The sequence below is a fragment of the Canis lupus genome, chromosome X (genome assembly GCF_048164855.1).
Source record: "Canis lupus baileyi chromosome X, mCanLup2.hap1, whole genome shotgun sequence".
Classification (NCBI taxonomy): domain Eukaryota; kingdom Metazoa; phylum Chordata; class Mammalia; order Carnivora; family Canidae; genus Canis; species Canis lupus.
Genome location: NC_132876.1, coordinates 94,119,862 through 94,132,266, shown reverse-complemented (window position 1 = coordinate 94,132,266; position 12,405 = coordinate 94,119,862). Strand labels below are relative to the sequence as shown.

At 37.3% G+C, this 12,405-nt stretch overlaps 1 protein-coding gene across 5 annotated transcripts in view; it reads left to right on the top strand.

Moving 5' to 3' along the window:
• The window catches only part of CFAP47 (cilia and flagella associated protein 47), a 502,530-nt gene that overhangs the window by 44,234 nt on the left and 445,891 nt on the right, over positions 1-12,405 (top strand). The window lies entirely within an intron of this gene.

The window sequence follows — 12,405 nt, the reverse complement described above, 5'->3', positions numbered from 1 at the left end:
GATGGACATGAGCTGTTTTCAGTTTGAGGCTATTGTGAATAATGTTGCTATAAATGTTCATATACAATTCTTTGAGTGAACATATGTTTTCATTTCTTTTGGTTAGATTGCTAGGAGTGGAATTGCTGAGTTGTATGTTAGATTTCTAACATTTAAAGAAGGTGCCAAAAACTTTCCAAAGTGCACCAAGTTACAATCCCACCAATAGTGCACCAGGGTTAAAGTTACTCCACATTCTCACCAACAGATGTTATTTTCTCTCTTTTTTGATCATAGCCATCTTGGTGGTGTGAAATGTTCTCACTGTGGTTTTTATTTGCATTTTCCTTGTGACTAGGATGTAGAATATATTTTCATGCATTTTAAAAAAGATTTTATTTATTTATTTGAGAGAGAGAGAGAGAAGGGGAGAGAGAGAACACAAGCAGGGGGAGGAGCAGAGGGAGAAGCATACTCCCTGCTGAGCAGGGGAGTCCTGACATGGGGCTCTATCCTAGGACCCTGGGGTCACAACCTGAGCAGATGCTTAACTGACTGAGACATCCAGGCACCCCTATTTTCATTCATTTAAATAGATGTACATCTCCTTTGGAGAAGTGTTTTTCAAATTCTTAGCCCAATTTTTAATTTGAATATTTGCCTTCTTATTGTAGAGTTGTAAGTATTGTTTATATATCTTGGATACAAGTCTTTCTATCAGATATATGATTTCCAAAGCCTGTGGCTTTTTTTTTTTTTTTTAGTTTTTAAATAGTGTTGTTTAAAGCACAGAAGTTTTTACTTTAAGCAAAATTTAATTTGGGCTACCTGGTTGGCTCAGTCGGTTAAGCATCTACCTTTGGCTCAGGTCATGATCTCAGGTCCTGGGATCAAGCCCCACATTGGGCTCTCTGCTCCATGGAGTCTGCTTCTCCCTTTCCTTCTGCTGCTACCCACCGCTTATGCTTTTTCTCTCTCCCTTTTTCTCCCTCTTTCAGATAAATAAATGAAATCTTTAAAAGAAATAAATTGAATTTATCAATTAAAAATTTTTTATTATAATTTTTTTCTTTTATAGATCATGCTTTTGATTTCATACCCAAGAAATCTGTAGCTAACTCAATGTCACAAATATTTTCTCTTGTTTTCTTCTAAAATGTTTATAATTTTATATTTAGGACTACAACTCCTTTTGGGTTAATTTTTATATTGTGAGTTAAGAGCCTAAATTCATATTGTTTTATGGGGATATTCAATTGTTCTAGCACCATTTGTTGAAAATACTATCATTCCTCATTGAATTGTCTTAGCACCCTTGCTGAAAATCAATCAACTATATGTAGCAGCATTTATTTCTAGAGTCTCACTTCTGTTCCATTGATCTGTATGTCTATCCTTATGACAGGTCTGTAACTGTCTTTGATACTGTACCTTTAGAGTAAGTTTTGAAATTGGTTAAGTGTAAATCCTCCAAATTTGCCTTTTTCAAGATTGCTTTGGCTATTATGGATATGAATCAGATCTTTTTTTTTAAGATTTTATTTATTTACTCATGAGACACAGAGAGAGAGAGAGGCAGAGACACAGGCAGAGAGAGAGAGAGAGAGAAGCAGGCTCCATGCAGGGACCCCAATGTGGGACTTGATCCTGGGACTCCAGGATCATGCCATGGGTGGAAGGCAGATGCCAAACCACTGAGCCACCCAGGCATCCCTGAATCAGATCTTATTAAGACCCACTTTGTGTGTTTTGCTTCTGGAGCTCTTGCTTGCCCTAATCAGTATTGAAAGCTCAGGTCATGATGTTGACCTTCTCTAAATGTTTGCCATCGAAGTAATTATTATTTTGACAACATCCCTAGGCAAGAGTTAAGAAACAAGTGACAATTCCCTTTGGAGAGGTTTTGAACAGTGTCCCTTCCTAGGTCATTTTCACCAAGCCTATTTAAAGAATGATTATGGTTAAATAATAGTCTATAATAGTCTGAAGAAGAAGTTTGCATTTCATTGTAGGTAGGGTTAGAGTGGCCCTGAGGGAGATCTGGGTAGACCAAGATTAATTGGTATGAATGTGCTGATTCTCCATCTAGGAAGAACCCAGTACACAAAACATCAAATACCATTTCTTTTATTATCCAGGCTAAAGGTGATAGCCAAAGAGGTGCAAGGTCAGAGGCAACAAATAAGAAGTACTTAAATTTCTGGTTGGTGATGGCTTATTATGACCGGTTAGTGGTCAAATTTCAGATCAGTGAGTTCCGTGGGAAATGCCCAAAACAAGATCTGACCCTGAGAAAAGCAGGTGACATGGACTGGTAAAAAGAGTTGGAATTTCCTATAATTCACAGAGGGTTCTGAATGGGAAATAGAACTCAGTGCTGTAAGAGCACTGGAGCCAAACCTCCCTGCTACATAGTGACAGTGAGGCCCTTGGGCGTGCCAGACTGGGAACTCATTAGTTCCTTGCCTGTCTGGGGTTGTGTATGCAGTTCATTTCATGTTAAACATGATTTACTGTGCCTTTCTTTAGTGCCAGGCACATGACAGGTATTGGACTTTATAGACCCAGGGACTTACCCTTCATTATTGGGTGGTAAATGCTTTGTGTCTTCCAAAGTGGTAACTGATTAACCAGATAAGCAAATCTATAGACATTCAAAAGGAACAAAGTTAGAAGACAGTGTGTCCAGTGTCTCCTCTGCAACTCCTCCACCAGCTTCTCTCTCTTCTTCACCTGGTGTCCTGATTTTGTTAATAACGACCCTTTCTCTGGGAAAAGGGCCCTTGGGTGAGTTTACAAAGTCAGCAACTCTGATGGTGGGAATTTTGTAACACTCTTATTTTTATACCTTGAAAGTGTTTTTTGAGCCTCTGCACGGAGCAGGGACTGGTACTGTCAAGATTTCAGTTTCAGAAAATTTTGCTCTGTATTTATATTTTAAAAAATTAAGGTGGGTCCCTCTGGGTGGCTCAGTTGGTTCAGCATCCAACTCTTGATTTGGGCTCAGGTCATGATCTCAGGGTTGTGAGATTGAGCACCATATTAGGCTCCACGCTGGGCTTGGAGCCTCCTTCAGATTCTTTCTCTCCTTTTCTCTCTGCCCTTCCCCCCACTCCCTCTCTTTCTTTCTCTCTCTCTCTCTCAAAAAAAAAGGTAATTGTCAAGAGACACAATAGAGGAATTGAATCAATTTGTGAAAACTGTTAGAGTCTAGGTTACATTGGAGGTTGTGCAAAGAGTATTGTTTGCTTCATCAGCAAATACCCAATCACTTTGGTTTTAGTTACCACTTATAAGCCAAGCATTATGTTGAACAATGTATAAACATGATCTTATTTAATCATGATGTAAGCAACTTCAAATGATGTAAGCAACTTATAAGGAAATTGCTATTATTGTCATTTTAGAGATGAGTAAAAAGAAGCCTAGAGAAGTGATAAGCCTTGATCACATTGCTCAATATTTCGTGGAAAGGAGTAGATTTGAAATTAGATTTGAATCTAATCATACTTTTTAAAAAAGATTTTATTTATTTATTTATTCATTCGTTCGTTCATTCGTTCATTTGGAGAGTATGGGCAGGAGGAGGGGCACAGGGAGAGAGAGAGAGGGAATCTCAAACAGATTCCACACTGAGCACGGAGCCTAACTTGGGGCTCCATCTCATGACCCTGAGATCAACACCTGAGCTGAAAGCAGGAGTCAGATGCTTGACCTACTGAGCCACCCAGGCGCCCCCTACCTACAATTTCTATCTCAATTTCTCTTTCTATTACTCTTTTACAACCTGTATTTTTCCCTACAGTATTTGTCTCAGCTTTTTGCCCAACTTCCTTTATGTCAACCTCACAGTATTATTGTTAAATCAGAATCTGGAATTATATATCAGTTTTCATAAAACATACTAGTCTGCATTTTTGCTTTTTTAAAGTTTGTTTTTACTATATTTGTTTTGGCTTTAGAGTAATGTTGGCCTTATAAACTGAGTTCAGAGACTTAGGAAGTTTTCATTCCTTTACTATATTCTGAAAGAAATTATGTAGAATTATATTGTTTTTGAATTGTTAAGAGTTCTTTGGAGAAAACATCTGGGAAAGGAGAGTTCATTTTTTAGAGGATTTTTATTATTTTTATTTTATCGTTTTTTAAAAAAGATTTTATTTATTTATTCATGAGAAACACAGAGGGAGAGAGAGAGAAATGCAGAGACACAGGCAGAGGGAGAAGCAGGCTCCATGCAGGGAGCCCGATGTGGGACTCGATCCCGGGTCTCCAGGATGAGGCCCTGGGCTGAAGGTGGCGCTAAACCGCTGAGCCACTGGGGCTGCCCTCAGAGGATTTTTTAAAAAGATTTTATTTATTTATTTGAGAGAGAGAGAGAGAGAGAGAGCATAAACAGGGGGGTGGCAGAGGAAGAGGGAGAAGCAGGTTCCCCGCTGAGCAGGGAGCCCTACACCGGGGTTGATCCTAGGACCCTGGGATAATGACCTGAGTTGGAGGCAGATGGTTAACTGATGGAGCCACCCAGGTGCCCCTCAGAGGATATTTACTTACAAATTCAAATTCTTTAATAATTTTAGAACTATTCAAATGATCTACACCATTTTGGTAGAATTTTGGTAGTTTGTGGTTTTTCTGGAATTCATCACCTCCATAAGGACATCCCATTTATGTGTATAGAATTGTTTGCAGAATTCTCAAATTATCCCTTAAATGTCTGGATCAGAAACATCTTTAGTGATAGAGCCTCTTTTTTTTTCAATATTGAGAATTTTTATTTTTCTTGTTATTTTCCTTTCTCAGTCTCAGTAGAGGTTTATCAATTTTGTTGGTCATTTCAAAGAACCAGCATTTGGTTTAATTTATTTTTCTCCATAGTTTTTCTATTTTTAATTTTAATCACTTCTTATATTTGTCATTTCCTTCTATTTGCTTTGGATTTTTATTGGGATTTATCTTTTTTCTACTTTCTTGAGATAGAAGCTTAAATTATTGATTTATACCCTTCTTTTTTTCTAATATAATCATTTAGAGCTATATATTTCTCACTAAACAGTACCTTAGCTATATCTCATATATTCTTATATATTTTCATTTTCTTTTAGCTCAATATACAGTTGACTCTTGAATAACATGGAGATTAGTGGTACCAACACTCTTCACCATGTGGATGAAAATCTGTGTATAACTTTTGACTCCCTCAGAAGTTAACTACTAATAGCCTACTGTTAACCAGAAGACTTACTGATAATATAAATAATGGGTTAACATATAGTTTGTATGTTATATGTACTATATACTGTATTCTTAAATAAAGTAAGCTAGAGAAAAGAAAACATTATTAAGAAAATCATGGGGTACTGGGGCACCTGGGTGGCTCAGTAGTTGAGCATCTGCCTTTGGCTCAGGTTGTGATCCTGGGGTCCTGGGATTGAGTCCCACATCAGGCTCCCTCTTCTGCCTATGTCTCTGCCTCTTTCTGTGTCTCTCATGAATAAATAAATAATCTTTAAAAAATCAGGGGCAGCCTGGGTGGCTCAGTGGTTTAGCTCCACCTTTGGCCCAGAGTGTGATCCTGGAGTCCCCGGATCGAGTCCCACATTAGGCTCCCTGCATGGAGCCTGCTTCTCCCTCTGCCTGTGTCTCTGCCTCTCTCTCTCTCTCTCTCTCTCTCTCTGCCTCTCATGAATAAATAAAATCTTTTTAAAAAGTCAGGGGGTACCTGGGTGGCTCAGTTGGTTGAGCATCTGTCCTCAACTCAGGTCATGATCCCAGGGTCCTGGGATCGAGCCCTGCATCAGGTTCCTTGCTCAGCAGAGAGTTTGCTTCTCCCTTTCTCTCTTTCTCCTTGACTCTTGCTCTCTCTTGAATAAATAAATAAAATCTTAAAAAAACAGAAAAATCACAAGAAAGGGAAAATACATTTACTGTACAAGACAGTAGTAGAATGAGGCACTCCACATCTCCTTGTCCCCACTTGAAGTTAGCAAAGCTGCATCCTGGAGTGACACCTGCTTCTTACTCCTCTACTCAGGAATGTGGGAAGCCTTCTTCCAAGTGGAGTCTGGGGGAATGCAGTGAACCAGGGAAGGCAGAGCACTTTTATCCATTTCTGCAGGTCACTTACTCTTCCTGACCCCTTTTATGGGGTTCTAACACAGTTTCTGCTTTCAGGAAATGCTGGCAAATGTTGAGGGGCCAGTTACCTGATAGTATTAACTTCTTACCTAGAAGAACTTTCAGCACCATGTACAGTGCCGCCTCTATTATACACTTTGGACTTCACCCTGGTGCTATCCTGACCTGCCGCCATCCCCCCTGCCAACACACGTCCATGTTCCCCCAGACCCCTTGATCCAGGGGAAGGGATGGGTTATCATTCAGTCCTTGATCAACTACTGCTAGTGAAGGGCCCTGCTGCTTTGGTGAGAATCCCTCCTCGGAGCCAGTTCCTTTGTGCTCCTCATTTCAAGACCTCAATGAACAGGTAGTGGGGTGAGGAATGTCTCGATCAGGCAAGAGACTTGCTATTCTATCTTACTTTTAAATCACAATATAAAATACATGTTTATTGGTGGGGTTGGGGGGAGGTGCGTATAAGTGTATCCATGCATCTCAAACTCCTATTGTCTAAGGGTCAAGGGTTACTATTTCCTTGAAACATTCTCCTTGGCTCATGAGTTATTTAGAAGTGTGTTACTTAAATTCCAGGATTTTTCTGTTTTCTTTCTTCTATTGTTTTCTAGTTTGATTCCATTTGGTCAGAGCACACACATGTATGTATTCAAGTCTTTATAAAAATTTTAAAGATTTGTTAAGTGTGATTTTGGATGTGGTCTCTTTCGTTGAAGGTTCATATGACTTGAGAAGATGTATTCTGCTATTGTTGGATGGAGTGTTCTTTAAATGTTAATTATATTCCAATTAGTTAATGGTATTTATTTCCACTAAATCCTTACTGCTTTTTTTTCTTTCTTTTTTTTTTTTTTTGTCTAGACAGTCTGTCAGTTATTGACAAAGGTGATTGAATTCCCAAAGTGTAATTGTAGATTTTTTTATTTCTCCTTTTAATTTTGTCAGTTTTGCTTCATGTATTTTGAAGCTCCCTTGTTTGGTACATACACATTAAAGACTGTTATGTCTTTTTGGTCTCTTTTATCATTATATAATATCCCTCTTTGTCCCATGTAATTTTATTTGCTCTGAAATGTAGTTTGATTGATCTAGCTATCAAACCTTTCTTTTGTTTAGTCTTTGCACATTATATCTTTTTACTTGTTTCTACTTTTGACTTCTCTATGTCATTGCATTTGAAGTAAGTTTCCTGTGGGCAGCATATAGTACTTTTTCATCCATTCTTACAATCTCTGTTTTTAATTGGTACATTTGTATCATTTACATTTGATAATAATGTTATTACACCAAGACTATGGAATGTTATTTTACATTCTTTATTTTTACTTTCAAAAGTTTATGTTTAGTTCTCAAAAGTTTTCAAAAATCTGGGCATGGTTTTCTTTGGATTTGTTCTGTTTGAGTTTCACTGAGCTTCTAGAATGTGAAAGTTTACTCTTTTTTTTTTGCTACATTTGGGCATATTTTAGCTATTATTTATTTCCAAATATTTTTCCAGTCCCCACCACATACACCTGTGTACACACACACACACACTCACACACTTTCTTATGCTGGAGCTCCATTTACATGAATTTTAGACAGTTTGTTTTTGTTCCATGGGTCTCTGAGACTTTTAATTTTTTTAATCTGTTTTATTTTTGTTTTTCAGATTGGATAAATTCTATTGATATTTCTTCAGGTTCACCAGCTTTTTCTTCTGTCCTTTCATTCTGTTAATGAGCATACCCAAGAGGTTTCTATTTTGTTTACTATATTTTTTAATCTTAGAGTTTCTATTTAGTTCTCCATTGGATATTCTCTTTCTTTGCTGAAACACTTTTTCTACTTATTTCAAGAGTATTCATAATTGCTTATTTGGTTGTTTTTATAATAGCTTCTTTAAAACCCTGTCAAGCAATTTCAGCATCTCTGTCATCTCAGTCTTGGTATGATGAGTAATTTTGGTTTATGGGCATTTTGAGTACTATGTTTTAAGGCTTTTGTTTGTTTGTTTTAAGGCTTTGTTTACTATTTAAATAATCTATTTTAGGATGCAGATGATCCATTTGGCTCTGGAACATACATTGTAGTCCACATTTGTGTGCTGTGTAACAAATGTCAGTTTAATTTTCAAAGCATTTATGGTACTATTCTGGTTTTCCCTTTTTGTGTGCTATCCAGAAGACTATATGAAACCCAGGCATTATTTCATACTATATTTCTGTTTTTTAAGCCATTTGATGTGTTGGTTCCGATAGATTTCACACATGGACTGTTCAATAGATGATCATAACTTCATTCACATTTTTTTTTCATATTTTTAAAATATATCCTTCTCTAACTCCCACCTCTCTGTATTAGTCCCCCTATTCTTTAGGTGGGAGGAGGAGTGGTGTCAATTATTTGCCTGCTTTAGTTTAGTGAAGTGTGTGTGGAGTGGTTACTGTGATAGTAAGAAGATAGGGGCAGCATCTCTTTGCTTATATTTGTTTAATACAGGGCAGCTTTGGGCAGCAGTTATTTATTTCACAGACCATGCAGTGCCAAGTGAGGAGGGGAGGGATGTTACTACTGCTTCTCTTAGTGAGAGTGGTTGTAGTCAATGGGACTCTATCCTCCAGTCTCTTGGGAGCATGGTCAAGAGGGAGAGGAGCACTGCCTCTGTCAGCCTTATTGAAAGGCAGACATGGTTTGACAGGCCCCAACTCCAGCAACTTCACAGAGACTCCCGCTTTAGTGGAGAAGGGAAGGAATGATGTCTCTCTTTGTCCTAGAGCATAGCAGGGATGGTTGACAGGGGTCGACTGCAGTCTTCTTAGAACCTAGTGTTGTGCAGATCAACTTCTTTCATGATGTTTGCCTGAAATAGGGCAGGTATAGTTAAAAGGGTATGGCCCTACAGGGCCACCCTCTTCTCAGTTCTTTGGGTAGTGAGAATGGGCTTTAGGCTACTCTAGCACTCAGGCCAAGATAATAACTGAGGAAAATTCACTACAGATTTATCTTTCTATTCATAAAATCCCTAGATAATCCTTTTCTCATTACTTTTCAAAAGTTTCTGATAGTTATTTCATAGATTTTGTCAACATTTTAATCTATAATTAGCAGAGGAATACAGTGGATTGTATTTACTTAATTTTGTCTAGAAATAAATTCTTGAAATATGAAGGGGAAGTATTGCTCTAAAATATGCTATACTTATTGAACATATTGCTATTTCTCTTTTGTGAGGGACTGGAAAACATTAGCACAGAGAATGGCAGTTTAATAGCCTTACCATGATTAAAAAAGCATAAAATTAAAATCCAGTGGATAAGATTTCATCATGGATAATGGTCAGAGCCATTGGAGCAGGCAGGAAAAGAATGCCAGGAGCTCTGAGAACTGTTATTATTTAAACCACATTGTCTGCTCTTCAGATCCTATCCTTCTTATTGAGGTTACCAACATCTTTAGGCAGCCCTTTGGCCGGGGATACAGAATGTCAGGACATCTTATTATGCTTTGAGTTTCCTCATACATTGTTCCCGCTTTATTGCCCTATGTCTGTCTGAATTTACCCTCTGGAGACCCAGAATGCATGTTTGAGCCTGACACGGACTTTTTCCCTTAACACTGGTTTTTGAGTCATCATGCTGTGTAACATGTTCATCAATCACATCCTATTGTCATGTCTGGCCCTATATCCAGATCCTCAATCTGAAGTCTCCATTTTTCAGATAGGGATAAAAGACCCTTTTTAAATATGCAGAAATTAATATTCATTAAAACAGATCCTAACATATTTATAAAGTTTAACTTATCAATTCAGTTTTAGAAGGAAGGGAAACTTCACCTTCTATCCACATTGGAATGACAGGAACTACATTTACTCATCTGTCTGAAACAACCAAAACAACAGACAAAAAAAATATAAAGCAAGAATTTTTAAGACACTGGATATGAGGCACTGAAAGTGAGTGATGTCTGGCAGGAAAAAATATATGTGAGTCCTACCCAAGCTTACCACTGTGGGAGAATTTCCAGTCCATTGCCCAGAGAGAAGGAACCCAGAAGAGCCTGATGGAATCCTTGAGATGAGGAAACCTGGCTATGAGACTAGAGTCACCAAAGCCAGAACTCACAGGACAGAATACAAGGCAGGAGAGAACTGCACAAAATGAGGGCCTCAATATTCTGCTGTGGGTTCCCCTCAATTATTCTAAAAAATACCAGTCAGCTCATAGGTATGAGGCAAACTATCTAAAACTAGGGAAAAAACCCACTAGAAATGATTATGGAATTATCCACTACTCATAGAGTCCAGGGAATAGTAACTGAAATTTCCCACCTGGTAGACCAGGAAAAAAAAACAAACAACTTCATGATATATGGACATTGGGCCAGAGCTCAGGAAGTTCTTGCCTCAGTAGTGGAGAATAATTATTATTATTCAGAGCACTATACTGGATCCAGGTAACTTTCATAAAAGCAAGACTTGGAAGGATCAATCTGTTTGAAAGTAACAAAATCAATCTGTCCTCCCAGAACAAAACTCAAGAAAATTTATAGGAATTTATAGAATTTATAGGAATACAAAAAATACCTAGTGAAGTACATCTGTGCAAAAATTACTAGGCATGAAAAGCAGCAGCAAAACACAACCCATAATGAGGAGAATAATCAATTAAACCTACCCAATAAGGATACATATGGTAGAATTATCAGACAAAGATATGAAAAGGGAATATAACCATATCCCATATATTTAAAAAGTTATGCAGAGACATAGAAGATTTGAAAAATTATCCATGTGATCCGTGGATTCAATAGGATTCCAGTCAAAATTCCATCTAGATCTTTTGTAGAAATTGACAAGCTCATTTTAAAATTCAGGTAGAAATGAAAGTAGTTAGAATAATCAAATCAATTTTGAGGAAAAAAAACAAGTTGGAGATAAATAACTGATTTCAAGATTTAGAAAGCTATAGTAATTAAAACAGCATAGTATTGGTGTAAACATAGACCCAGATCAATGAATCGTAAGTGAGAGTTCAGACATAGATCTACACATATTGGACAAGTAAACTTTGACACGAAGACAATGCAAAAAGGATAATCTTTTCAAGAAGTAGTTCTGTGACACATGAGCCACTCATTTAAAAAAAAAGAGTTTATATCCTTGTATCATATACCAAACCTAAGTCAAACTAGATTTTAAACCTTTTGCTTCCTTATAGAAGGAAGCATAGGAGGGGCACCTGGGTGCCTCAGTTGGTTAGGCATCTGACTCTTGATTTTGGCTCAGATCATTATCTCAGGGTCATGAGATGGAGCCCCACCATTGGGCTCCTTAGCAGGGAGTTTGATGGAGATTCTCTCTCCCTCTGTCCCTCCCCCTCTCCGCATGCACGCATGTGCACTCTTTCTTTCTAAATAAATCTTTTAAAAGAAGCATAGGAAAAAAAAAATCTGTGATGATGAAGAGAGAAAAAAATCTCTTAGATATGATATTTAGAAAACCCCACAATCCATAAAAGAACAAATGGACAAAAAAAGAAAAGAATGAATGGATAATTTGGAATTGATCACATTTAAATACTTCTCCTCAAAGCAACTGATGAGAGGATAAAAACAAGACATAGACTGAGAGAAAATATTTGCAAATTATGTATGTCATGAAAGAACTGCAACCAGAATGCTTATACAATTTTTGAGACTCAATATTAGGAAAACAAATAACCCAATTAAAAATGGGCAAAGGGATTTGAACAGATATTTCATCAACAAAGATATACAAATGAGAAATAAGTACATGAAAAGATACACAGCATTGTTAGCTGTTAGGGAAACCCAATAAAACCACAATGAGATACTACTATAAATCTATTAGAATGGCTAAAGTTAAAACAAACAAACCCAAACTCACCATTTCAATTGTTGCTAAAGACGTGAAGGAGCTGGAACTCTTATACATTGCTAGTAGAATGGGAAATCACACAACCACTTGAACACAGGAAGTTTCTTTTACATTTATACATACATTTACCATATGACCCATGCATTCCACTCCTAGATATTTATCCAAAAGAAATGAAATGATGTATTCAAACAAATACTTGTGCACAAATATTTTAGTAGCTTTATTTGTAATACCCAGTACCTAGAAACAATCCAACTGTCATTCAACAGGTGAAGAGACAAACATTCACCTGTAATGGACTAGCACTTTGTAATATAAAAGAATGGACTGACACATGAAAGAACTTGAATTAATCTCCAGGGAATTTGTAGAGTGAAAGAGATCAGAGAAAAACTGCACATGATACA